At 48.8% G+C, this 25,000-nt stretch overlaps 2 non-coding genes and 1 pseudogene across 2 annotated transcripts; all 3 read left to right on the forward strand.

Moving 5' to 3' along the window:
• Positions 1 to 2,770: 2,770 nt before the first annotated feature.
• Positions 2,771 to 4,522, forward strand: LOC149519464 (18S ribosomal RNA; annotated as a pseudogene).
• A 295-nt stretch (positions 4,523 to 4,817) lies between these two features.
• On the forward strand, positions 4,818 to 4,973 carry LOC149519465 (5.8S ribosomal RNA). The gene has a single exon (XR_016341222.1). It is a non-coding gene; the product is annotated as a 5.8S ribosomal RNA (ribosomal RNA).
• A 239-nt stretch (positions 4,974 to 5,212) lies between these two features.
• LOC149519466 (25S ribosomal RNA) lies at positions 5,213 to 8,601 on the forward strand. Its single transcript, XR_016341208.1, has one exon. It is a non-coding gene; the product is annotated as a 25S ribosomal RNA (ribosomal RNA).
• The last annotated feature ends 16,399 nt before the right edge of the window (positions 8,602 to 25,000 follow it).

Consider the following 25,000-nt stretch of genomic DNA (forward strand, 5'->3'; position numbering starts at 1 on the left):
CTATATGCCTAAGTCAACCTACAAAACAAGCGGGCAGGCACTACGCTGCCTTAAGAGGTAGGATGCGCAAGCTAAGGGTTGGTCGGGTTCCCCTCTGCGTGCTGTCGATCCTACTGTGGGTTCTGCTGCCACAACCCTCGATCCGATCGAAGCTTAGACTGGGAATGAACTCCGTATGCCAAAGCCTTTTTTGTGGCCCATGAATTCATATGAGCCCTCCCCAATGCCCACACACCACGTGCGGGTGTCCTTAGCCCAGGTCGAGCACAAATGCATGTGACGACCGGGTGGTAGGTGGGTTTAGGCACATCTTCATATTTTTGCCATGCCAATATTATTTTTATGGCCTGTGAATTCACATGAGCACTCCCCAGCACCCGCACACCATGCCTGACCTTGGTACGGGCACATGCCTCGACCACCATCGTCACAAGCTGGCCATTGGGACGGGAACTTGCCTGGACCACCATCGGCATGTGCCATGCCTCGATCAACATTAGTAGAAAATGATCCCTGGTGTGTTCGGTTGCCTCGAACACCATCGACACATGCTGGGCCTTGGTGTGGGCGATTACCTCTAGCACCACCGGCACATGTTGGGCCTTGGTGTGGGCACTTACCTCGACCACCATCGGTAGATGATGGCCCCTAATGTAGGAGGTTGCCTCGATCACCATTGATAGAAGATGGCCTTTGGTGCGAGCGGTTACCTCGAACACCATCGACATATGCTGGGCCATGGTGCGGACGGTTACCTCGAAGACCATCGGTACGTTCTGGGCCTTGGTGTGGGCACATACCTCGAGCTGGTGCAGGCGGTTGCCTCAACCACCATTGGCATATGTTGGGCCTTGGTGCGGCCACATGCCTCAACCACCATTGACACAAGCCAGCCCTTGGTGCGAGCACTTTCCTCGACCACCATTGGCAGAAGATGGCCATTAGTGCGGGTAGTTGCATTGAACACCATTAGCATATGTTGGGCCTTGGTGTAGGCAGTTGCCTCGATAACCATCGATAGAAGATGGCCCTTGGTGTGGGCGATTGCCTCGAACACCATCGGCACGTGCTGGGCCTTGGTACGGGCACATGCCTCGAATTGGTGCTGGTGGTTGCCTCGACCACCATCGGTACGTGCTGGGCCTTGGTGCAGGCACGTGTCTCAACCACCATCGACACAAGCTAGCCCTTGGTGCGAGCACTTGTCTCGATCACTATCAGCACATATGATGCCTTGATCAGCATCAGCAGAAGATGGCCCCTAGTGTGGGTGGTTGCCTCGAACACCATCGGCATTTGCTGGGCCTTGGTACGAGCAGATGCCTTGACCACCATCGGTGCATGCATGCCTCAATCAGCATGCGCACAAGCTGGAAGTGATACAGGCACCTTTCTCGATCAGCATCGATAAAAAATGGCACTTGGTGCAGGCAGTCATATCGAACACCATTCGTATGCATTGGCCCTTGGTGCGGGCACATGCCTCGACCACCATCGGCACCTGCTCACCCTTAGTGCGGGATATGCCTATGTTGGAAAAAGTGTCCCCATTTCAGACACTTTAACATCTAATGGTAGCATATTTGTAAAATCTCTAATGCTCTTTAGGGGGTGGTGGTCCGGCACCCCCTCTCCCCTCCACGGAGAGAATAGGTATGTGTGATGGGCCTCTCATTGTGTACACCTAGGGCAACGTCCCTCGAGCAAAATACAGGGTGTGCATGCCTTTTGACCATCGCGTGCATGCTTTGGTGACTGACAGGTGCCCATGACCCCAATCAGTCGACATGCATGCGAAAAAGAGGAGTCGAGCTCGAGCCCGTGCACGTGATGGATGCTGCCCTAGACCCCGACCAAGTCCCTAAATTGGGCAACAGCTCCTTGGGGTGGTGCAAGTAGAAGCTATGGTTGTGGGCAGAAGCTCTGGTTGTGGGCTTGGCCCAACTAAGTCTCTCAGTATTTGACGGTCTCATGGTCCCTTCTCGTCATCCATAAAAATGCCTTAGCCTTGACGAGGCCATGCACATAGCCAATGCTACCTAAGACCCTAGGAACAAGTCCCTAAATCGAGCAACGTCCACTTGGGGTAGTGTCAGCGAAGCTGACACTTACAGTTCTGGCCAGGCCAAGCATTGGTGGTATCGCATCGTTGTTGCCTGTCGGATGGCAGGGCAGTCTTATGGCCCTTGCTTATGTTTTTCTCATGCCATAGGTTATGGCATGGCCTCATATGTCGTTCCCTCCGCTTGCTTGTAGAGTAATCAATCGAGTGGGTTATGGATCGACGCGCATGGATGCTGTCACTTGTATGCAATGGGCATATGAGTGGTGCTATGGTTGTACGTGTTGGCAGGCTCTGTGCTTGATGCATCAAACTGTTGACCCATCATTCTTTTCAATCTCCCCCCATGTGTTCGTTGTACCCAGGGGGCGCGATCGAGATCCTATGTTGCATACCTGAATCGATGAAAACTGGATGTCTCACCATCCCTCATCTATCTCGTGTCCTGAGGGGTTACGGGTTGGACATCAATCGTGGTCGGTGTCCCATGCACCCCACCTAATCTTCCATGGCTGCATTGGTGCACCTTCATTCGATCGTGCTCTCGGATGCAAAACATTTAACGGGCACGGGCTTTCGGCCCCCGTTCGTTTGATGCTATGCATTTCACATGCTCGACATGCACGATGCTTGCGCTCCACGTTGGGCTCTCTCCATGTTCAGTCGGTGTGTCGAGGCCCACGCGGTGCCAATGTCCCGAAGGAATGCTACCTGGTTGATCCTACCAGTAGTCATATGCTTGTTTCAAAGACTAAGCCATGCATGTGAAACTGCAAATGGCTCATTAAATCAGTTATAGTTTGTTTGATGGTATCTACTACTCAGATAATTGTAGTAATTCTAGAGCTAATACGTGCAACAAACCCCGACTTCTGGAAGGGATGCATTTATTAGATAAAAGGTCAACGTGAGCTATGCCTATTGCTCTAATGATTCATGATAACTAGATGGATCGCAAGGCCTTTGTGCCGGCTATGCATCATTCAAAATTCTACCCTATCAATTTTCGATGGTAGGATAGTGGCCTACTGTGGTGGTGATGGGTGACAGAGAATTAGGGTTTGATTCCGGAGATGGAGCCTGAGAAACGGCTACCACATCCAAAGAAGGCAGCAAATGCACAAATTACCCAATCCTGACACGAGAAGGTAGTGACAATAAAAACAATATCGGGCTCAATAAATCTCTTAATGAGGATCGATTGGAGGGCAAGTCTGGTGCCAACAGCCATAGTAATTCTAGCTCCAATAGTGTATATTTAAGTTGTTGCAGTTAAAAAGCTAGTAGTTGGAACTAGGGTTAGGTCATCCGGTCTGCCTCACGGTGAGCACCAGTCTACTCGTCCCTACTACCGGTGATGCGTTCTTAGACTTAATTACCTGGGACATTCTTCTGGCACTGTTACTTTAAAGAAATTAGAGTGCTCAAAGCAGGCCTACGCTTGTATACATTAGCATGGGATAACATCATAGGATTTCGGTCCTATTGTGTTGGCCTTCGGGATCAAAGTAATGATTAATAGGGACAGTTGAGGGTATTTGTATTTCATAGTCAGAGGTGAAATTCTTGGATTTATGAAAGAAGAACAACTGCGAAATCATTTGCCAAGGATGTTTTAATTAATCAAGAAGAAAGTTTGGGGCTCGAAGATGATTAGATACCGTCTTAGTCTCAACCATAAATGATGCGAACCAAGGATCGATGGATGTTACTTTTAGGACTCTGTCGGCACCTTATAAGAAATCAAAGTTTTTGGGTTTCAGGGGGAGTATGGCCGCAAGGCTGAAACTTAAAGGAATTGACAGAAGGGCACCACCAGGAGTGGAGCTTGCGGCGTAATTTGACTCAACATGGGGAAACTTACTAGGTCCAGACATAGTAAGGATTGACAGACTGAGAGCTCTTTCTTCATTCTATGGGTGGTGGTGCATGGCCGTTCTTAGTTGGTAGAACAATTTGTCTAGTTAATTCCGTTAATGAATGAGACCTCAGCCTACTAACTAGATACACGGAGGTGATCCTTCGTGGCTAGTTTCTTAGAAGGACTATGGTTGCTTAGGCCAAGAAAGTTTAAGACAATAACAGGTCTGTGATGCCTTTAGATGTTTTGGGCTACATGTGCGCTACACTGATGTATTCAATGAGTGTATAGCCTTGGCTGACAGGCCCGGGTAATCTTTGAAATTTCATCATGATGGGGATAGATCATTACAATTGTTGGTCTTCAACGAAGAATTCCTAGTAAGCGCGAGTCATCAGCTCGCGTTGACTATGTCCCTACCCTTTGTACACACCATCCGTCACTCTCACCAATTGAATGGTCTGGTGAAGTGTTCGAATTTCGATGACCTAGACGGTTCACCACCCATGACGTCGTGAGAAGTCCACTAAACCTTAACATTTAGAAGAAGGAGAAGTCATAACAAGGTTTTTGTAGGTGAACCTGTGGAAGGTTCATTGTCGAAACCCCATTTGATGGATGACCTGCGGACGCGTTAACGAAACATCGAGGGGGTGAGGATGCCCCCGTACCTCGAGCTCCTTTCGATCTCGAGCAGGTGCAACAATCAGTTCGTGCACTCTACTGCAGTGGTGAAATGATCAGTGTTGTCTCGCTCACTGCTAAACAATGAACCCTTAGGGTGAATCGTGCCAAGGAACCAAAACAAAAACAAAACACATGTGCCATCGCCATCCCATTCGCGGTGTGTGCACGGGCAGCGTCATAACTCTTTTTGTCACCAAAAAATGAAATGACTCTCGGTAACGGATATCTTGGCTCTCGCATCGATGAAAAATATAGCAAAATTCTATACTTGGTGTGAATTGCAGAATCTCGTGAACCATCAAGTCTTTGAACACAAGTTACGCCCCAAGCCATTAGGCCGAGGGCACGTCTGCCTGGGTGTCATGCGCCATCGCCCCCCTTTCGACCCCCCACCCATCGGGCTCTCGAGGATAGGGGCGGGTGAAAGATGACCTCCCGTGATCCCGTCAATCACAGTTGGCCCAAAAGTGAGTCCCCAGCAATGACAGCATCGTGACCGTCAATGGTAGAGCTCCTAGCATGCCTCATCCTCGGTGACGTGCGCTCATTGTCTACTTGGACCCCGTTGGACCCCCCGTATTGCTCGATCGATGCTTGCATCGAGACCCTAGGTTAGGCAGGATCACTCATTGAGTTTAAGCATATCAATAAGTAGAGGAAAAGAAACTTAACAGGATTCCCCTTGCAATGACGAGTGAATCGAGAAGAGCCTAGCTTGAGAATTGGGCACTCCTAGCATCCGAATTGTAGTCTAGAGAAACGTCTTCAGTGGCAGAGAGGGTAAAAACCCCCTGGAAAGGGGTGTCAGAGAGGGTGAGAGCCCTGTTGTGCCCAGATCCTGTCGCACCATGAGGCGCTATCCACGAGTCAACTTGTTTGGGAATATAGCCTTAATCGTGCGATAAATTCTGTCCAAGGCTGAATACGGGTGAGAGACCGATAGTGAACAAGTATTGCGAGGGAAAGATGGAAAGGACTTTGAAAAGAGAGTCAAAGAGTGCTTGAAATTGTCGAGAGGGAAACGGATGGGGGCGGACGATGCACCCCGATCGGATGTGAAATGACAAGAGCCGGTCCATCGATCGGCTCGGGGCTTGGATCGACGCGGGTTACGACGGTGACCCAAGCTCGGGCTTTGGATATGCCCACGAAGACGTCATCACTATGATCATGGAATGCAGTACGTGTCATCTTGACGTGCCACATCATCGATGTGATCTTGGTATCGACCTGTGGGCTCCCCATCTAGCCCGTCTTGAAACACGAACCAAGAAGTTTGACATGCGTGCGAGTCAAAGGGCCAAGAAACCTGTAAGGCACAAGGAAGCTGATTGATGGGATCCCTGGCGGGTGCACCATCCACCGACCTTGATCTTCTAAGAAGGGTTCGAGTGCGAGCATGCCCGTCGGGACCCAAAAGATAGTGAACTATGCTTGAGCGGGGTGAAGTTAGAGGAAACTCTGGTGGAGGCCCGCAGCGATACTGACGTGCAAATTGTTCGTCTGACTTGGGTATAAGGGTGAAAGACTAATCGAATCATCCAGTAACTGGTTCCCTCTGAAGTTTCCCTCAGGATAGCTGAAGCCCCCAGCGAGTTCTATTAGGTAAAGCCAATGATTAGAGGCATTGGGGGCGCAACGCCCTCGACCTATTGTCAAACTTTAAATAGGTAAGACGACATAGCTGTTTCGTTGAGCCACGCCATAAAATCGAGAGCTCTAAATGTGCCATTTTTGGTAAACAGAACTGGTGATGCAGGATGAACCGAAAGTCAGGTTACAGTGCCCAACTGTGCGCTAACCCAGAACCCACAAAGGTGTTGGTCGATTAAGATAGTAGGACAATGGTCATGGAAGTTGAAATCCATTAAAGAGTGTGTAACAACTGACTTGTCGAATCAACTAGCCCCAAAAATGGATGGCGAATAAGCACGTGACCTATATCGAACCGTCAGGGTAAGAACCAGGCCCTAATGAGTAAGAGGGCATGGCGGTCATCGTAAAATCAAGGGCGTGAGCTCAGACGGAGTGACCGTTGATACAAATCTGGGTGGTAGTAGCAAATATTCAAATGAGAACTTTGAAGGCCGAAGAGGGGAAAGGTTCCAAGTGAACGGCACTTGCACATGGGTTAGTCGATCCTAAGAGATGGAGGAAGCCCGTCCGACAGTGCATCCTACGTGAGCTTCAAAAAGGAATCGGGTTAAAATTCTTGAACCAGGATGCGACAACTGATGGCAATGTTAGGGAGTCTAGAGACGTCGGCAGGGGCCTCGAGAAGAGTTATCTTTTCTGTTTAACGATTTGCCCACCATGGAAATGACTCAGCCAGAGGTAGGGTCCAACGATTGGAAGAGCACCACACATCGTATGGTGTCCGGTGCACCCCCGATGACCCTTGAAAATCTAGAGGATCAAGTGCCGTCCGTGCCCGATCATACTCATAACCTTATCAGGTCTCCAAGGTGAACAGCCTATGGTTGATGGAACAATGTAAGCAAGGAAAGTCAATAAAATGGATTCGTAACCTCGGGAAAATGATTTGCTCTGAGGGCTGGGGATTGGCGTCCCACTCTCAAGCCCGTCAGTTGTCGATGCACTACTCGAGTTGCTCCCGCAGCGATAGCAAGTTGTCACGTGATGATCGGGGGACGGACTAGGAACGGTTCCCTCAAAGGCCTTCCCCGGACGATGAACAGTTGACTTAGAACTAGTACAGACAAGGGGAATTTGACTATTTAATTAAAACAAAACATTGTGATGGTCCTTACAGATGCTCACGCAATGTGATTTTCTACCTAGTGCTTTGAATGTCAAAGTGAAGAAAGTTAACCAAGCGTGAGTAAACGGCGGGAGTAACTATGACTCTCTTAAGGTAGCCAAATGCCTCATCATCTAACTAGTTATTTACATGAATGGATTAATGAGATTCCCACTATTTCTGTCTACTATCTAGCAAAACCATAGCCAAAAGAACGAGCTTAACAGAATCCGTGGGGAAAGAAGACCCTGTTGAGCTCGACTCTAGTCTGACTTTGTGAAATGACTTGAGAGGTGTAAGATAAATGGGAGCCTCCGGGTGAAATTGAAATACCACTACTTTTAATGTTATTTTACTTATTCCATGAATTGGACATAGGGCACGACCCCTTCTTTTGGACCCAAGGTTAGCCTCGACTGATTGATCAGGGTGAAAAACATTGTCAGGTGGGGGGTTTGGCTGGGGCGGCACATCTGTTAAAAGATAAGTAGGTGTCCTAAGATAAGCTCAACGAGAATAGAAATTTCGTGTGCAACAAAAGGGTAAACGTTTGTTTGATTCTGATTTCCAGTATGAATATGAACCATAAAATCATGGCCTATCAATCCTTTAGACCTTCAAGATTTGAAGCTAGAGGTGTCAAAAAAGTTACCACAGGGATAACTGGCTTGTGGCAGCCAAGCATTCAAAGTGACGTTGCTTTTTGATCTTTCGATGTTAGTTCTTCCTATCATTGTGAAGTAGAATTCACCAAGTGTTGGATTGTTCACCCACCAATAGGGAACGTGAGCTGGGTTTAGATTGTCATGAGACAGGTTAGTTTTACCTTACTGATGGTGGCATCGCGATAGTAATTCAACCTAGTACAAGAGAAACCGTTGATTCGCACAATTGGTCATCGCACTTGGTTGAAAAGCCAGTGGCGTAAAGCTACCATGCGCTAGATTGTGACTGAATGCCTCAAAGTTAGAATCCAGGCAAGAAGTGATGCATGCGTCCGCCACCCAATTGCCTACCCGTAGTAGGGGCCCATGGCCCCCAAAGACACGTGCCGTAGGTGCTGCCCCCACAAAGGACGAGCTGTGTGGGCCTCTTTAGAGCTTAATTCCCACTAAATGGTGGGTAGAATCCTTTGCAGATGATTTAAATATGTGACAGAGTATTGTAAGTGGTAGAGTGGCCTTACTGCCACAATCCACTGAGATTCAGCCCTTTGTTTCTTCGATTCATTCCTCCCTCCCCTTCCTCCGCTGACCTTCTTTCTTTTCACGCCACCCCCTTCCAGGGTTGGGCATGACCCGGGGCCCTTCGTCCCTTGGTTTTGATCGGGAACGAACTCCGCTCGCCTCAGTAGACCCACGAAACGAGCGTGCGGCCACTAAACCAACCACGGGGGTAGGATGCACGAGCCAAGGATCCCGCTTCAGATCCCCCTTGGTTGCTGCCCCAAATGTCATTGATAGCATCTGGCCCTTGGTTGGTCAAGACTTGGAATGCACTATGTATGCCTAAGTCAACCCATGAAACAAGCGTACAGGCATTGAGCCGGTCGAAGAGCCAGAATGTACAAGCTAGGGATCAATCCAGTCCTCTTCGATGTGTTGTAGATCTTGCTGCAGGTCCCTCGATCCGGGGTGGGCTTAGACTGGCAATGAACTTCGTATGCCTAAGTCAACGCATGAAGCAAGTGTACGGGTGCTGAGCCAACCAGAGAGGCAAAATGCATAAGCCAAGGTTCAGCCCGATCCCCTTTTGCGTGCTACCAATCCTACTATGCGTACCTCGATCCAGCTAGGGCTTAGACTAGGAATGAACACCATATGCCTAAGTCAACCCACGAAATGAGAATACGGGTATTGAGTCGGCTAAAGAGGTAGGATACGTAAGCCGACGATTGATCTGGTCCCTTTCTGTGTGCTATCGATCCTGCTGCAAGTCTTGCTGCCCCAACCCTCGGTTCGGTCTAAGCTTTGACTGGGAATGAACTCTATATGCCTAAGTTAACCTACAAATGAGCATGCAGGCACTGAGCCAACCAAAGAGGTAGGATGCACAAGCCGAGGATCGACCCAGTCCCTCTCTGCGTGCTGTCGATCCTGCTGTGGGTCCTGCTACCACAACCCTCGATCCGGTCCGATCTTAGACTAGGAATGGACTCCATATGCCTAAGTCAACCTATGAAACAAGCGGGCAGGCACTACACCAGCCAAAGAGGCAGGATGCGTAAGCTGAGGATCGGTCAGGTTCCCCTCTGCGTGCTGCGGATCCTATTACGGGTCCTGCTACCACAACCCTCAATCCAATTGAAGCTTAGATTGGGAATGAACTCCATATGCCAAACCATTTTTGTGGCCCATGAATTCATATGAGCCCTCCTCAACGCCCACGCACCACGCGCGGGTGTCCTGAGCCCGGGCCAAACACCAATGCACGCCACGATCGGGTGGTAGGTGGGTTTAGGAACATCTTCATATTTTTACCATGCCAATACCATTTTTATGGCTAGTGAAGTCACGTGAGCACTCCCTAGTGCCTGCACACCACGCACGGGTGTCCTAAGCTCTGGCCGAGCACCATGCACGCCACGATCAGGTGGTAGGTGGGTTTAGGCACATCTTCATATTTCTGCTATGCCAATGCTGTTTTTATGGCTTCTAAATTCATACAATGGTCCCTTAAGCCTTCATGTGAAGTTTCATGGCAAGATGGCTCGTTTTCTATTTTGCATGATTTTCAAAAATTTTTACGGTTCGAGATTTTTTAAAATTTTTTTCGAAGGTGTTTTGGCCCCAAATTTGGTAGATGTGATCCTTGTATTTTTTTTGGCATGCACAAAAAAAGTCAGCTAAAAACTCGAAGTGTAGAAGATTTTTTGACAATTTGAAAAAGTGTCCCCATTTTTTACACTTGAATGGCTATTGGTAGCAAACCTGTAAAATCTCATATGCTCTTTATGGGGGTGTGAGTTCTCGAGGTTTGTTGAGGGATAGAGGGCCAATATAAGGGCCAAGTACCAGCACCCATCGCACATCATGTGCGCACACCCCCTTGCCCCCTAATCATCGGAACCCCCAATATTGTCGATCAGGTTCTCCAGCGATGCTCCAGTGATAGTGCCCAGGGCAAAAAGAATGTGGCACTAGCACATGCTCAAGCCCAGCATGTGCATTGTGGCTCAAAATCAAACTTCGGTCAAGGCCTTAACCATCAACGGCACATGATGGCACATGGTGATGGCACATGCATCAACCATCATCGGCATAGGGTGCCCTTTGGTACGGGCACTTACCTCGACCGCCATCGGCACAAGCTGGCCCCTGGTATAGACACTTGCCTCGAGCACCATCGACACATGCATGCCTCGATGAGCATCGACAAAAGATGGCCCTTGGTGTGGGCAGTTGCCTCGAGCACTGTTGGAATGTTGGGCCTTGGTGAGGGCACATGCCTCGACCACCATCATCACAAGCTGGCCATTGGTATAGGCACTTGCCTGGACCACCATCGACATATGCCATGCCTCGATCAACATCGATAGAATATGGTCCCTGGTGCGTGCAGTTGCCTTGATCACTATCGGCACATGCTGGCCCTTGGTGCAGGCGGTTGCCTCGAGCACTATCAGCATAAGCTGACCCTTGGTGTCACTTGCCTCGATCACCATCGGTAGAAGATGGCCCTTGGTGTGGGTGGTTGCCTCGATCACCATCGGTAGAAGATGGCCTCTGGTACGAGAGGTTACCTCAAACACTATCAGCACATGCTCGAACACCGTCAGCACATGCTGGGCCTTGGTGCAGACGGTTACCTCGTACACCATTGGCACGCGTTGGGCCATGGTGCGGGTGTCTCACCCTAGACGGGTGCTCCAGGCACATCAGACTCACCAGCATGTGACCCAGAGGTTAAAACCCACACACCAGGCGCGCTAGTGGGTATTTACGCATAAGACCTAGGACAAAAGGCCAGAACACCTGCCCAGCTTGCAGGCTGCTCGCTCCACATCCAAAGGGGCTCAAGGTGGGAGATATGCAAGTGAATCTTTTGAAAGCTTGCAAGATCAGTAGGAGCCTCTTGGCAGATTTGGTTGACCCTATAATTCAGGAGTTAGAATCCTGATTGATTGTAATCTTTGTAATCCCTTGATTTTAGCCTTTATTCTAGGGATATTACCATTAATTGTAGCTGGAGTCTCAACTATAAATAGAAGACTGCTCCACCTTCATTTGTACACCATCAAACACTTCTGTTTCAATGAATATAGAGCATGTTTCCAGCATTCTGCCTTGTTATCCTATTTCTCTTTAACTTACGTAATCAACCCTTCCATTGTCCTGTGCCCGCATGCTTGTGTTTTAGGCTGACTTTGGCATAAAAGAGAAGATTCCAAGCCTAAGGTCACATGGATTCTGAGTCTAAGGTTAGAGGCCATGACAGTTGGTATCAGAGCAAGTTTGGTTCTGTGTGTTTGTGTTATGTAGGTTAGATCATGATTGAGGAGATGGTATCCCAAAGCGACGTTGCTAGCCAACAACTAGAGGCCTAGGAGAAGGGGCGTGGAAGAGGTAGGAAAGCTAGTTCAAGAGATATATGGTCTACCATAGATGATAGGTTGACGAAGGTGGAGGTGACTATGAGTGACATGGCGGAGAAGCTTGAAGAAATAGAGACTCACATTGCATCGCTAGACTCCAAAGGGGAGGAGATCCAAGGTGAGCTACAAACTGCTCTCAATAAAAGGCATGGACATGATCACCTAAAGGAATGAGGCCTTGAAGGCTGAAGTGGTGAACTTGCACGATGGCATGGGGGCCATGCGGATGGAGGAGCTTGCCAGCGAGCTTGTTGCTTGCAAGACTGCCATTGGGAATGGCATGTTTGCTAGAGTGTCTAAGTCCAGGATAGATGTCCCGAAGCCTAAAGAGTTCAAGGGAACTAGGGCGGCCAAGGAAGTAAACAACTACCTATGGGGTATGGAGCAGTATTTCCAGGCCATGGGCATGCAAGATGAGACAATAAAGGTAAGCATCGCTATTAAGTATCTCACTGATGTAGCCTTATTATGGTGGAGGCACAGGTGTGATGATGTTAGGCATGGGAGCACCAATATTAGAACCTGGACAGAGTTCCAAAAAGAGTTCAAAAAGTAATTTTACCCGGAGTATGCAGATGATGAGGTACGGGCAAAGTTACGCAGGCTAAGCCAGTAAGGGGACATAAGGGAGTATGTCCAAAAATTCTCTAAATTGATGCTATAGATCTCAGATCTAGGCGAGAAGGATGCCTTATTTGCTTTCATGGATGGGTTGAAGCCGTGGGTGAAGCATGAGCTACAACGGAGGGGAGTTCATGACTTGGCTAAAGCCATAACTACTACTAAGTCCTTGATAGACTTTAAGCCTCTAAACAAGTTTGAGTCTTTCAAGCCCAAGGGTAAGGGCAGGGATAATAGGGACCGAAAGAAGCAGTCCAAAGGAAAGGACCATGATCGGGAGTCTAAGGAGAGGGATCGAGATCGTTCAACCAAGGATGGCGAGAGGAAGCCACCAGCAAGCAACTGGAAAGCAAAAGGGGACCGAGAACCGCTAGCATGCTACCTATGTGGAAGGAGCCAAATAGCACGCAATTGCCCACAAAAGGGCAAGCTAGCTGCTGTAGACAAGAAGTCTGAGGAGGATCCAGAGTCAGGGGCAGCAAAGCTTAGGTTGTTGGTGCTCAATATTGTCCAGAGTAAGGGGAACCGTAAGCCAAAGGGCTTGATGTTTGCAGATCTGATGGTTACAGGTCAAAAAGTGAGAGCACTGGTGGACACAGATGCTTCACATCTTTTTATTTTAGGTGATGGAGCCCAAAAGCTCAGACTAAAGGTGCAGAAAGGGATTGGTACCATTAAAATGGTGAACTCCAAGGAGGTTCCAGCCATTAGAGTAGCATGAGGAATGGAGTTACAGCTTGGAGACTGGAAAGGCAAGGAAACCATAGAGGTAATACCCCTTGATGACTATGAGTTTGTGATTAGGTTGGATTTCCTTATTTGGATTAACGCCCTCATTGTGCTTTTTGGCAATTGTATTTGCATCTTGGATGCACGATGCCAATGCCTAGTACCATTGAAAAGAGGGTCTAGAGTTGGGTTGCGAGTGGTGTCAGCCATCCAATTTGCCAAGGTGGTAAGTAGAAAAGAAAACACCTTCTTGGCAGCCTTGAAGTATGATGAGCCAAGGAAGAAGGAGACCGAGTCACCCTTGAAGGTGCTAAAGGTGTTGAAGACCTTTAGTGATGTGATACCCGTAAAGCTGCCTAGCCAGCTACCACCTAAGAGGAAGGTGGACCACAAGATCGAGCTAGTGTCTGAGGCCAAGCCACCAGCTAGAGGCCCTTACTGAATGTCCCCACCAGAGTTAGAAGGACATCCAGTCGTATTCGAGAATAGGAAGCTGAACGAGATTGAGCGTAAATACATGGTCCAAGAGAAGGGGATGACTACAGTGGTGCACTGCTTGCGCACTTGGCACCATCACCTGTTCGGGTTGAGGTTCATGGTTAGGATGGACAATGTGGCGACCAGCTACTTCCAGACACAAGAAGCTATCCCTTAAGCAGGTGAGATGGCAAGATTTTCTTACAGAACTTGACTTTCAGATGGAGTACAAGCTAGGGTGGGTGAATTTGGTGGTAGACGCCCTGAGCAGGAAGGCTAACCTTGCTGCCATTAGCCAACCAGAGGGGTCACTAGTGTCGTGCATCAAGGAAGGACTTGTGTATGATCCTACAGCCAAGGCTCTTATGAAGTACGCCCAGCAAGGTAAGACTAGGTGATTTTGGGTACAAGATGGTTTGTTGTACACCATGGGTAGTAGACTGTTTGTGCCATAGAATGGAAAGCTCCACAAGGAAGTTTTGCAATAGTGCCATGATTCAAGGTGGGCTAGACACCTAGGAGTGAGCCGCATCTTTGCATTGCTAAAGGACCGGTACTACTGGCTGCACATAAGGGACGATGTGGAGGCCTATGTGAAGACTTGTCTTATGTGCCAACAAGACAAGGTGGAGCTCAAGAAACTAGGCGGTCTCTTGGAGCTATTGCCAGTGCCAGAGCGACCATGAGAGAGTGTTTCTCTGGATTTTATAGTCGGTCTACCCAAAGTAGAGGGGTTTGGAAGCATTATGGTAGTGGTGGACAAGTTTTCCAAGTATGGAATCTTCATTCCAGCAACCAAGGACTGCTCAACCGAGGAGGCAACTCAATTGTTCATGAAGAACATGGTTAAGTATAGGGGAGTGCTGAGGACCATTGTTAATGATCGGGATGGGCGTTTCATGGGTAGGTTCTGGACTGAGTTGTTCAAGTTGTTAGGGTCAGACTTGAACTTTTCCACTAGCATGCATCCATAGACCGATGGGTAGACTGAGCATGTAAATGGACTATTGGAGGTCTACCTCAGGCACTATGTGAGTGCCACACAAAGGGACTGGCCAAAGCTACTAGATGTTGCATTGTTTTCCTACAACTTACAAAGGAGCGAAGCAACGAACCAGAGCCCATTTGAGGTTGTGACAGGGCAACAACCACTAACACCCGGTTCGATTGCTTCAAGTTATACATGGTTGAATCCAGTAGCATACAAGTTTACCAAGGCATGGTAGGAGCAAACTGACTTGGCCAGAGTCTATCTACACAAGGCGGCAAAGAGGTCGAAAAAGTGGGCAGACCAGAATAGGCGGGACATGCAGTTCTAGGTTAGAGACTTGGTGTTGGTGAAGCTGCATCCCATTGTGCGCCACAGAGTGCTGCACAAAGGCCTAGTTCGAAGGTATGAGGGACCTTTCTGAGTAGTCAAGAGGGTAGGCAAGGTTGCCTACAAGCTATATATGCTACCCAAGTTGAAGGTACACCCGATGTTCCATGTAAGCATGCTCAAGCTGTTCCATGAGAATGAGGAAGACCCAGAATAGGCAGAGTCAAAGTGTGCACCATTGGGAGCAAGGGCCTTATATGAGAAGAGGTCCATAGCATCATAGCTAACTGAAAGGTGAGACGAAAAAACTATCAACCAAGACAAGAGCACATAGTGTACTAGAAGGGACTTCCAAACAGTGAGGTGAGCTGGGAACTAGCAGAGGACTTATGGTAGTTCGAGGACCACATAAAGTAGTACCATACAGAGAACATAATGAGGGCATTGCACAATCAGGTGGGGGAGAATGTCATACCCTGAGCGGGTGCTCCAAGCACATCAGGCCCACCAGCACGTAAGCCAGAGGTTGAGGCCTGCACACTAGGCACACTGGTGGGTCTTTACACGTAAGGCCTAGGAGACAAGGCCAAAATGCCCGCCCAGCTTGCAGGCTAGCCCGTGAGGCCAAGGCATGGCTTGCAGGCTGCTTGCACCACATCCAGAGGGGCCCAAGGTGGGAGATACGCAAATGAATCTTCTAGAAGCTTGTAGGATCAACAGGAACCTCTTGACAGATTTGGTTGATCATAGAATTTATGAGTAAGAATCCTGATTGATTATAATCTTTGTAATCCCTTGATTTTAGCCTTTATTCTAGGGATATTGCCATTAAGTGTAGCTAAAGCATGAACTATAAATAGAGGTTGCTTCACCCTTATTTGTGCACCATTAAACACTTCTGTTTCAGTGAATACAGAGCATATTTCCAGCATTCTACCTTGTTATCCTGTTTCTCTTTAATTTGCATAATCAACCCTTCCCATTGTTCTAGTGCCCGCACGCTTGTGTTTTAGGTTAACTTAGACATAAAAGAGGAGATTCCAAGCCTAAGGTCACATGGATTCTGAGTCTAAGGTCGAAGCCCGTGACTCGGGCACATGCCTCGAGCTGGTGCTGGCAGTTGCCTCAACCACCATCGGCACGTGTTGGGCCTTGGTGCTGGCATATGCCTCGACCAACATCAGCACAAGCCGGCCCTTGGTGCGAGCACTTACCTCGACCACCATCGACAGAAGATGGCCTTTAGTGTGGGCGGTTACGTCGAACACCATCACACATACTGGGCCTTGGTACGGGCGGTTGTCTCGATCACCATCAGTAGAAGATGGCCCCTGGTACACGTAGTTGCCTCAAACACCATCAACACATGCTAGGCCTTAGTGCGGGCACATGCCTCAAGCTGGTGTGGGTGGTTGCCTCGACCACCATTAGCATAAGCTAACCCTTGGTGCGGGCACTTTCCTCGATCACCATCGGCACATGCCATGCCTCGATCAGCATCGGTAGAAAATGGCCCCTAGTGTGGGCGGTTGCCTCGAACACCATCGGCACAAGCTGGGCCTTAGTATGGGCAGATGCCTCGACCACCATCAGTGCATGCATGTCTCAATCACCATACGCATAAGCTGGAATCAATGTGGGCACCAACCTTGATCAACATCGACAGAAGATGACACTTGGTGTGAGCAATCGCATTCAACACCATCGGCACGCACTGGCCCTTGGTATGGGCACATGCCTTGAACAACATCGGCACTTGCTCACCCTCGGTATGGGATATGCCTGTGTTGGAAAAAGTGTCCCCTTTTTAGACACTTTAACATCTACTGGTAGCATATCTATAAATCTCTAATGCTTTTTAGGGGTGGTGGTCTGGCACCCCCTCTCCCCTCCACGAGGGGAGTAGTTGTGCATGATGTGCCTCTCATTGCGTACACCCAAGGCAATGTCCCTCAAATGAAATACAGGGCATGCATGCTTTTCGACCATTTTATCTAACGATTGGTTGCTCTGGTGATCGGCAGATGCTTATGGCCTCGATCGGTTGGCGTGCATACAAAAAAGGGGAGCAAAGCTCGAGCTCGTGCATGTGGCAGATGCTACCCTAGACCACAGACCAAGTCCTTAAATCGAGCAACGGCTCCCTGGGGTGGTGCAACTAGAAGCTATGATTACGGGCTTGACCCGACCAAGTCTTTCGGTATTTGATGGTCTCACGGTCCCTTTTCGTTGACCATAAAAATGCCTTGGCCTCAACGAGGCCGTGCATGCAGCCAATGCAGCCCAAGACCCCAAGAACAAGTCCCCGAATCGAGCAACGTCCCCCTGGGATGGTGTTAGTAGAGCTCACGTGTGTGGTCTCAGCCAGGTCAAGCATTGTTGGTATCATGCCATTGTTGTCTGTTGGATGGCAGGGGCAGTCTCGTGGCCCTTGCTTGTGTTTTTCTCATACCAAACTATTGTGGCGTGGCCTCACACATCATTTCCTTCACTCGTTCATCGAGTAATCGATCAGGTGGGTTGTGGACCGGCACGCGTGGATGCTGCCACTTGTATGTAATGGGCATATGAGTGGTACTATGGTTATGTGTGTTGATAAGCTTCGTGCTCGATGCATCAAACGGTCGACCCGTCATCCTCTTCAATCTCTCCCCATGCGATCCTCATACCCAGGAGGTGTGATCAGGATCCTGTGTTGCATACCTGAATTAATGGAAATCGAATGTCTTGCCATCCCTCATCCATCTTGTGTCCTGAGGGGCTACAGGTCAGACGTCAATCATGGTTGGTGTCCCATGCATGCCACCTAATCCTCTGTGGCCGCATTGGTTCATCGACGTTCGATCGTGCTATTAGATGCAAAATGTTTAGCGGGCGCGAGCTTTCAGCCTCTGTTCGTCTGATGCTATGCATTTCACGTGCTCGACACGCGTGACGCTTGCGCTCTGTGTTGGGCTCTCTTCACTGCTCGGTCGATGCATCAAGGCCCACGCGGTGCCAATATCCCGAATGAATGCTACCTAGTTGATCCTGCCAATAGTTATATGGTTGTCTCAAAGATTAAGCCATGCATGTGTAAGTATGAACTAATTCAAGTTGTGAAATTGCAAATGGCTCATTAAATCAGTTATAGTTTGTTTGATGGTATCTACTACTCAGATAACTATAGTAATTGTAGAGCTAATACGTGCAACAAACCCCAACTTCTGAAAGGGATGCATTTATTAGATAAAAGGTCGATGCAGGCTATGCCCGTTGCTTTGATGATTCATGATAACTCGATGGATCGCATGACCTTTATGTCAATGACGCATCATTCAAAATTTTACCCTATCTACTTTCGATGGTAGGATAGTGGCCTACTATGATGGTGATGGGTGATGGAGAATTAGGTTTCGATTCCGGAGAGAGAGCCTAAGAAATGGCTATAACATCTAAGGCATGGTGCACGGTGATGGCACATGCATCGATCATTATCGGCACAAGCTATCCGTTGATACGGGCACTTGCCTCGACCACCAACGGCATAAGCTGGCCCTTGGTACAGGCACTTACCTCGATGAGCATCGATAAAAGATGGCCTTTGGTGCTGACGGTTGCCTCGAGCACCATCGACACGTGTTGGGCCTTGGTGCGGGCACATGCCTTGACCACCATCATCATAAGTTGGCCATTGGTACGGGCACTTGCCTGGACCACCATCGGCACGTGCCATGCCTCAATCAGCATCGATAGAAGATGGTCCCTAGTGCGTGTGATTGCCTTGAACTACATCGGTACATGTTGGGCCTTGGTGCAGGTGGTTCTCTCGAGCACCATCGGCACAAGCCAGCCCATGGTGTGGGCACTTGCCTTGACCACCATCAGCAAAAGATGGCCTCTAATGTAGGTGGTTGCCTCGATCACCATCGATAGAAGATGGCCCATGGTGCTGACAGTTGCCTTAAACTCTATCGGTATATTCTGGGCCTTGGTGCGGGCACTTACCTCGACCACCAATGATAAAAGATGGCCCCTGGTGTGGGCAGTTACGTGGAACACCATCAGCACATGCTGGGCCTTGGCGTAAGCGGCTGCCTCGATCACTATCGGTAGAAAATGGCCCCTGGTGCAGACGGTTGCATTGAACACCATCGGCACATGTTGGGCCTTGGCGTAAGCGGCTGCCTCAATCACCATCTGTAGAAGATGGCCTCTGGTGTAGCCGGTTGCATTGAACACCATCAGCACATACTGGGCCTTGGTGCAGGCAGTTGCCTTGAACACCATCGGCATGTGCTAGGCCTTGGTGCGAGTGGCATGGGCTCCGACCTTAAACTCATAATCCGTGCGGCCTTAGGCTTGGAATCTCTTCCTTTATGCCTAAGTCAACCTAAAACACAAGCGTGCAGGCACTAGAACAATGGAAAGGGCTTATTACACAGAATGCTGGAAATATGCTCTGTATTCACTGAAACAGAAGTGTTTGATAGTGTACAAATGAGGGTGGAACAGCCCTCTATTTATAGTTGGGGCTCCAGCTACACTTAATGGCAATATCCCTAGAATAAAGGCTAAAGTCAAGGAGTTACAAAGATTACAATCAATCAGGATTCTAACTCCTGAATTCTAGGGTCAACCAAATCTACCAAGAGGCTCCTACTGATCTTACAAGCTTTCAAAAGATTCACTTGCGTATCTCCCACCTTGGGCCCCTCTGGATATGGTGAGGGCAGCTTCCAGGCCAGGACTTGGCCTCACGGGCTAGCCTGTAAGTTGGGTGAGCATTCTGGCCTTGTGTTCTAGGCCTTACGTGAAATACCTACCAGCCACCTAATGTGCGGGCCTCAACATCTGGCTCACATGCTGGTGCGCTTGGTGTGCCTAACGCGCCCACCCAGGGCATGACATTCTCCCCCACCTGATTATGCAACACCCTCATTGCATCTTCTGCATGCTACTACTTGATTTGGTCCCCGAACTACCATAAGTCCTCTACTAGTTCCTAGCTCGCCTCACTGTCTAGAAGTCTTTTCCAGCGTACCAAGTACTCTTGTCTTGGTTGATAGTTTTTCTGTCTCACCTCCTGGTCAGCTATGATGCTGTGGACCTCCCTCTCATATGAGGCCCTTGTTCCTAATGGTGCACGATTTGACTTTCCCTATCCTAGATCTCCCTTATCCTTATGGAACGGCTTGAGCATGATTATGTGGAACATCGGGTGTACCCTCAGCTTGGGTGGCATATCCAACTTGTAAGCAACCTTGCCTACCCTCTTGACTACTTGAAAAGGTCCCTCACAGCTCTGAACTAGGCCTTTGTGTAGGCCCATGTGGCATACAATGGGATGCAGCTTCACCAACACCAAGTCTCCAACCTGAAACTGCACATCCCGCCTATTCTGGTCTGCCCACTTCTTCGACCTCTTCTCTGCCTTATGTAGACAAACTCTGGCCAAGTTAGTTTGCTCCTGCCATGCCTTGGCAAACTTGTATGCTACTGGATTTGGCCCTGTATAACTTGCAGCCATCAAACTAGGTGTTAGTGGTTGTTGCCCTATCACAACCTCAAATAGGTTCTGGTTCATTGCCTCGTTCCTTTGCAAGTTGTAGGAAAATTGTGCAACATCTAGTAGCTTTGGCTAGTCCATTTGTATGGCACTCACATAGTGCCTGAGGTAGACCTCCAATAGTCCATTCACATGCTTAGTCTGCCCATCGATCTGTAGATGGATGCTGGTGGAAAAGTTCAAGTCTGACCCTAACAGCTTAAACAACTCAGTCCAGAAACTACCCGTGAAATGCCTGTCCCGATCACTAACAATGGTCCTCGGCACTCCCTAGTACTTAACCATGTTCTTTAGGAACAATCGAGCTGTTTTCTCGACTAGGCACTCTTTGGTTGTTGGAATGAAGATTTCATACTTGGAAAACCTGTCCACCACTACCATGATGCTTTCAAACCCCTTTGATTTGGGTAGACCGACTATAAAGTCCAGAGAAACACTATCCCATGGTTGCTCTGGCACTGCTAATCGCTCCAAGAGACTGCTTGGTTTCTTGAGCTCCACCTTGTCCGGTTGGCACATAAGATAAGTCTTCACTAAAGGTCTTCAGCACTTTTAGCACCTCTAAGGATGACTCGATCTCCTTTGCCCTTAGCTCATCATACTTTAGGGCTGCCAAGAAGGTGTCTTCTTCTCTACTTACTGCCTTGGTAAATTGGATGGTTGACACCACCTGCGACCTAACTCTAGACCCTCTCCTTAATGGCACTAGGCATTGGCACCATGCATCCAGGATGCAAATATAATTGGCAAAAGGCACAATGAGGGCATTAATTCGAACGAGGAAATCCAACCCAATCACAAACTCATAGTCGTCAAGGGGTATTACCTCTATGGTCTCCTTGCCTTTCCAGTCTCCAAGCTATAACTCCACTCCCCGTGCTACTCCAATGGCTAGAACCTCTTTAAAGTTCACCGTTTTAATGGTACAGGTCCCTTTTTGCACCTTTACTCTGAGCTTTCAAGCTCTATCACCTAAAACAAAAAAATGTGAGGCACTTGTGTCCACTAGTGTGCTCACATTCTGACCCGCAACCATTACATCCATAAACATCAAGCTCTTTAGTTTGTGGCTCCTCTTACTCTAGATAGCATTGAGCACCAATGACCCAAGCTTTGCTGCCTTTATCTCTGGCTCCTCGTCAGGCTCCTTGTTTATAGCAGCTAGCTTGGCCTTTTGTGGGCAATTGTGCACTATGTGGCTCCCTCCACATAGGTAGCATGTTAGTGGCTCTCGATCCCTCTTTGCTTTCCACTTACCTGCTAGTGGCTTCCTCTCACCATCCTTGGTTGAACGATCTCAATCCCCATCCTTGGACTCTAGGTCACGGTCCTTCCCCTTTGACTATTTCTTTCGGTCCCTACCATCCCTACCCTTACCCTTAGGCTTGGAAAACTCGAACTTGTTCAGAGGCTTAAACTCTATCAAGGACTCAACAGTAGTCATGGCTTTAACCAAGTCATGAACTCCCCTCCATTGTAGCTCATGCATCACCCACGGCTTCAGCCCATCCATGAAAACAAATAAGGCATCCTTCTTGCCTAGATCCGAGATCTATAGCATCAGTTCAGAAAATATGTCTCCTTGTTGGCTCAGCCTGCGTAACTTTACCTACGCCTCATTATCTGCATACTCTGGGTAAAATTGCTCTCTGAACTCTTTTTGGAACTCTGCCTAGGTTCCAATCTTGGCACTTCCACACCTAACATCATCACACCTGCATCTCCACCACAATAAGGCTACATCAGTGAGATACATAGCAGTAGTGCTTACCTTTATTGTCTCGTCCTGCATGCCCATGGCTTGGAAATACTGCTCCATACCCCATATGTAGTTGTCTACTTCCTTGGTCACCCTAGTTTCTTTGAACTCTTTAGGCTTCGGGACATCCATGCTGGACTTAGACACTCTAACAAACATGTCATTCCCAATGGCAGTCTTACAAGCAACGAGCTCACTAGCAAGCTCCTCCACCCGTTGGCACATGGCCTCTATGCCATCGCGCAAGGTCAGCACTTCAGCCTTCAAGGCCTCATTCCTTTGGGTGATCACGTCCATGCCTTTATTGAGAGTAGCTTGTAGCTCACCTTAGATCTCCTTCCCTATGGAGTCTAGCGATGTAATGTGAGTCTCCACTTCTTCAAGCTTCTCCCTCATGTCACCCATAGTCACCTCCACCTTGGCCAGCCTACTGTCCATGGTAGACCATTTATCTCTTGAACTGGCTTTTCTGCCTCTTCTATACCCCTACTCCTGGGCCTCTAGTTGTTGGCTAGCAACATCACTTTGGGATGCCATCTCCACAATCTTGATCTAACCTACACAACACAAACATGCAGAATCAAACTTGCTCTGATACCAACTGTCATGGGATCTAACCTTAGACTCAGAATCCTTGTGGCCTTAGGCTTGCAATCTCTTCCTTTATGCCTAAGTCAGCCTAAAACACAAGCGTACGGGCACTAGAACAATGGGAAGGGCTGATTACGTAAGTTAAAGAGAAACAAGATAACAAGGCAGAATGCTAGAAATATGCTCTGTATTCACTGAAACAGAAGTGTTTGATGGTGTACAAATGAGGGTGGAGTAGCCCTCTATTTATAGTTGAGGCTCTAGCTACACTTAATGGTAATATCCCTATAATAAAGGCTAAAATCAAGGAATTACAAAGATTACAATCAATCAGGATTCTAACTCCTGAATTCTAGGGTCAACCAAATCAGCCAATAGGCTCCTACTGATCCTGTAAGCTTTCAAAAGATTCACTTGCGTATCTCCCACCTTGGGCCCCTCTAGATATGGTACGGGTAGTGTGCAGGGTAGGCTTTGGCCTCAAGGGCTGGCCTGCAAGCTAGGCGAGCATTCTGGTCTTGTCTCTTAGGCCTTACGTGAAATACCTACTAGCGTGCCTAGCATACGGGACTCAACCTCTACCTCGATCACCATCGACACGTGCCATGCCTCGATCAACATCAGTAGAAGATGGCCCATGATGTGAGTGGTTGCCTCGAACACCATTAGCACATGCTGGGCCTCGGTGCGGGCAGATGCCTTGACCACCATCGGTGCATGCATGCCTCAATCAGCATGTGCACCAGTTAGAACTAGTGCGGGCACCTACCTCGATCAGCATCGACAGAAGATGGCCCTTGGTGCAGGCAGTCGCATTGAACACCATTGACACGCATTGGCCCTTGGTGCGGGCACATGCCTCGACCACCATCGACACCTGCTCACCCTCGATGCGGGATATGCCTATGTTGAAAAAAGTGTCTCCGTTTTAGACACTTTAACATCTACTGGTAGCATATCTGTAAATTCTCTAATGCTCTTTAGGGGGTGGTGGTCTGACACCCCTCTACTCCCAATGGAGGGAGTAAGTGTACGTGATGGGCCTCCCATTGCGTACACCTAGGGCAACATCCCTCAAGCGAAATACAGGGCGTGCATGCCTTCTGATCATTTTGTCTGACGACTGGTTGCTCCGTTGACCGGCAGGTGCCCATAGCCTCGATCGATTGGTGTTCATACGAAAAAAGAGAGCCAAGCTAGAACCCGTGCATGTGGCGGATGCTGCCTTAGACCCCAGACCAAGTCCTTAAATTAGGCAACGGCTCTCTGGGGTGGTGCAAGCAGAAGCTATGGTTGCGGGCTTGGCCCGACCAAGTCTCTCGATATTTGACGATCTTGCGGTCCCTTCTCATTGACCACAAAAATGCCTTGGCCTCTACGAGGCCGTGCATGCAGCCAATGCTGCCCAAGACCTTATGAACAAGTCCCTGAATTGAGCAACGTCCCCTTAGGGTGGTGTTAGCAGAGCTCACTCGTGCGATCTCAGCTAGGCCAAGCATTGGTGGTATCGCACCATTGTTGCCTGTCGGATGGCAGGGGCAGTCTTGTGGCCCTTGCTTGTGTTTTTCTCGTGCCAAGCGGTTGTGGTGTGGCCTCACACATCATTTCCTCTGCTCGTTCATCGAGTAATCGATCGCGTGAGTTATGGACCGATGCGCGTGGATGCTGCCACTTGTACACAATGGGCATATGAGTGCTGCTATGGTTGTGCGTGTTGGTAGGCTCCATGCTCGATGCATTAAACTGTCGACCCATCATCCTCTTCAATCTACCCCCATGTGATCATTGTACCTAGGGGGCACGATCGGGATCCGATGCTGCATACCTGAATCGATGAAAGTCGGATGTCTCGCCATCCCTCATCCATCTCGTGTCTTGAGGGGCTATGAGTCAGATGTCTATCGTGGTCGGTGTCCCATATGTGCCACCTAATCCTTCATGGCCGTATTGGTGCACCGATATTCGATCATGCTCTCAGATGTGGAATGTTTA

Source organism: Durio zibethinus, chromosome 3 (assembly GCF_047325235.1).
Source record: "Durio zibethinus cultivar Kanyao isolate XHJ-2024 chromosome 3, ASM4732523v1, whole genome shotgun sequence".
NCBI lineage: Eukaryota > Viridiplantae > Streptophyta > Magnoliopsida > Malvales > Malvaceae > Durio > Durio zibethinus.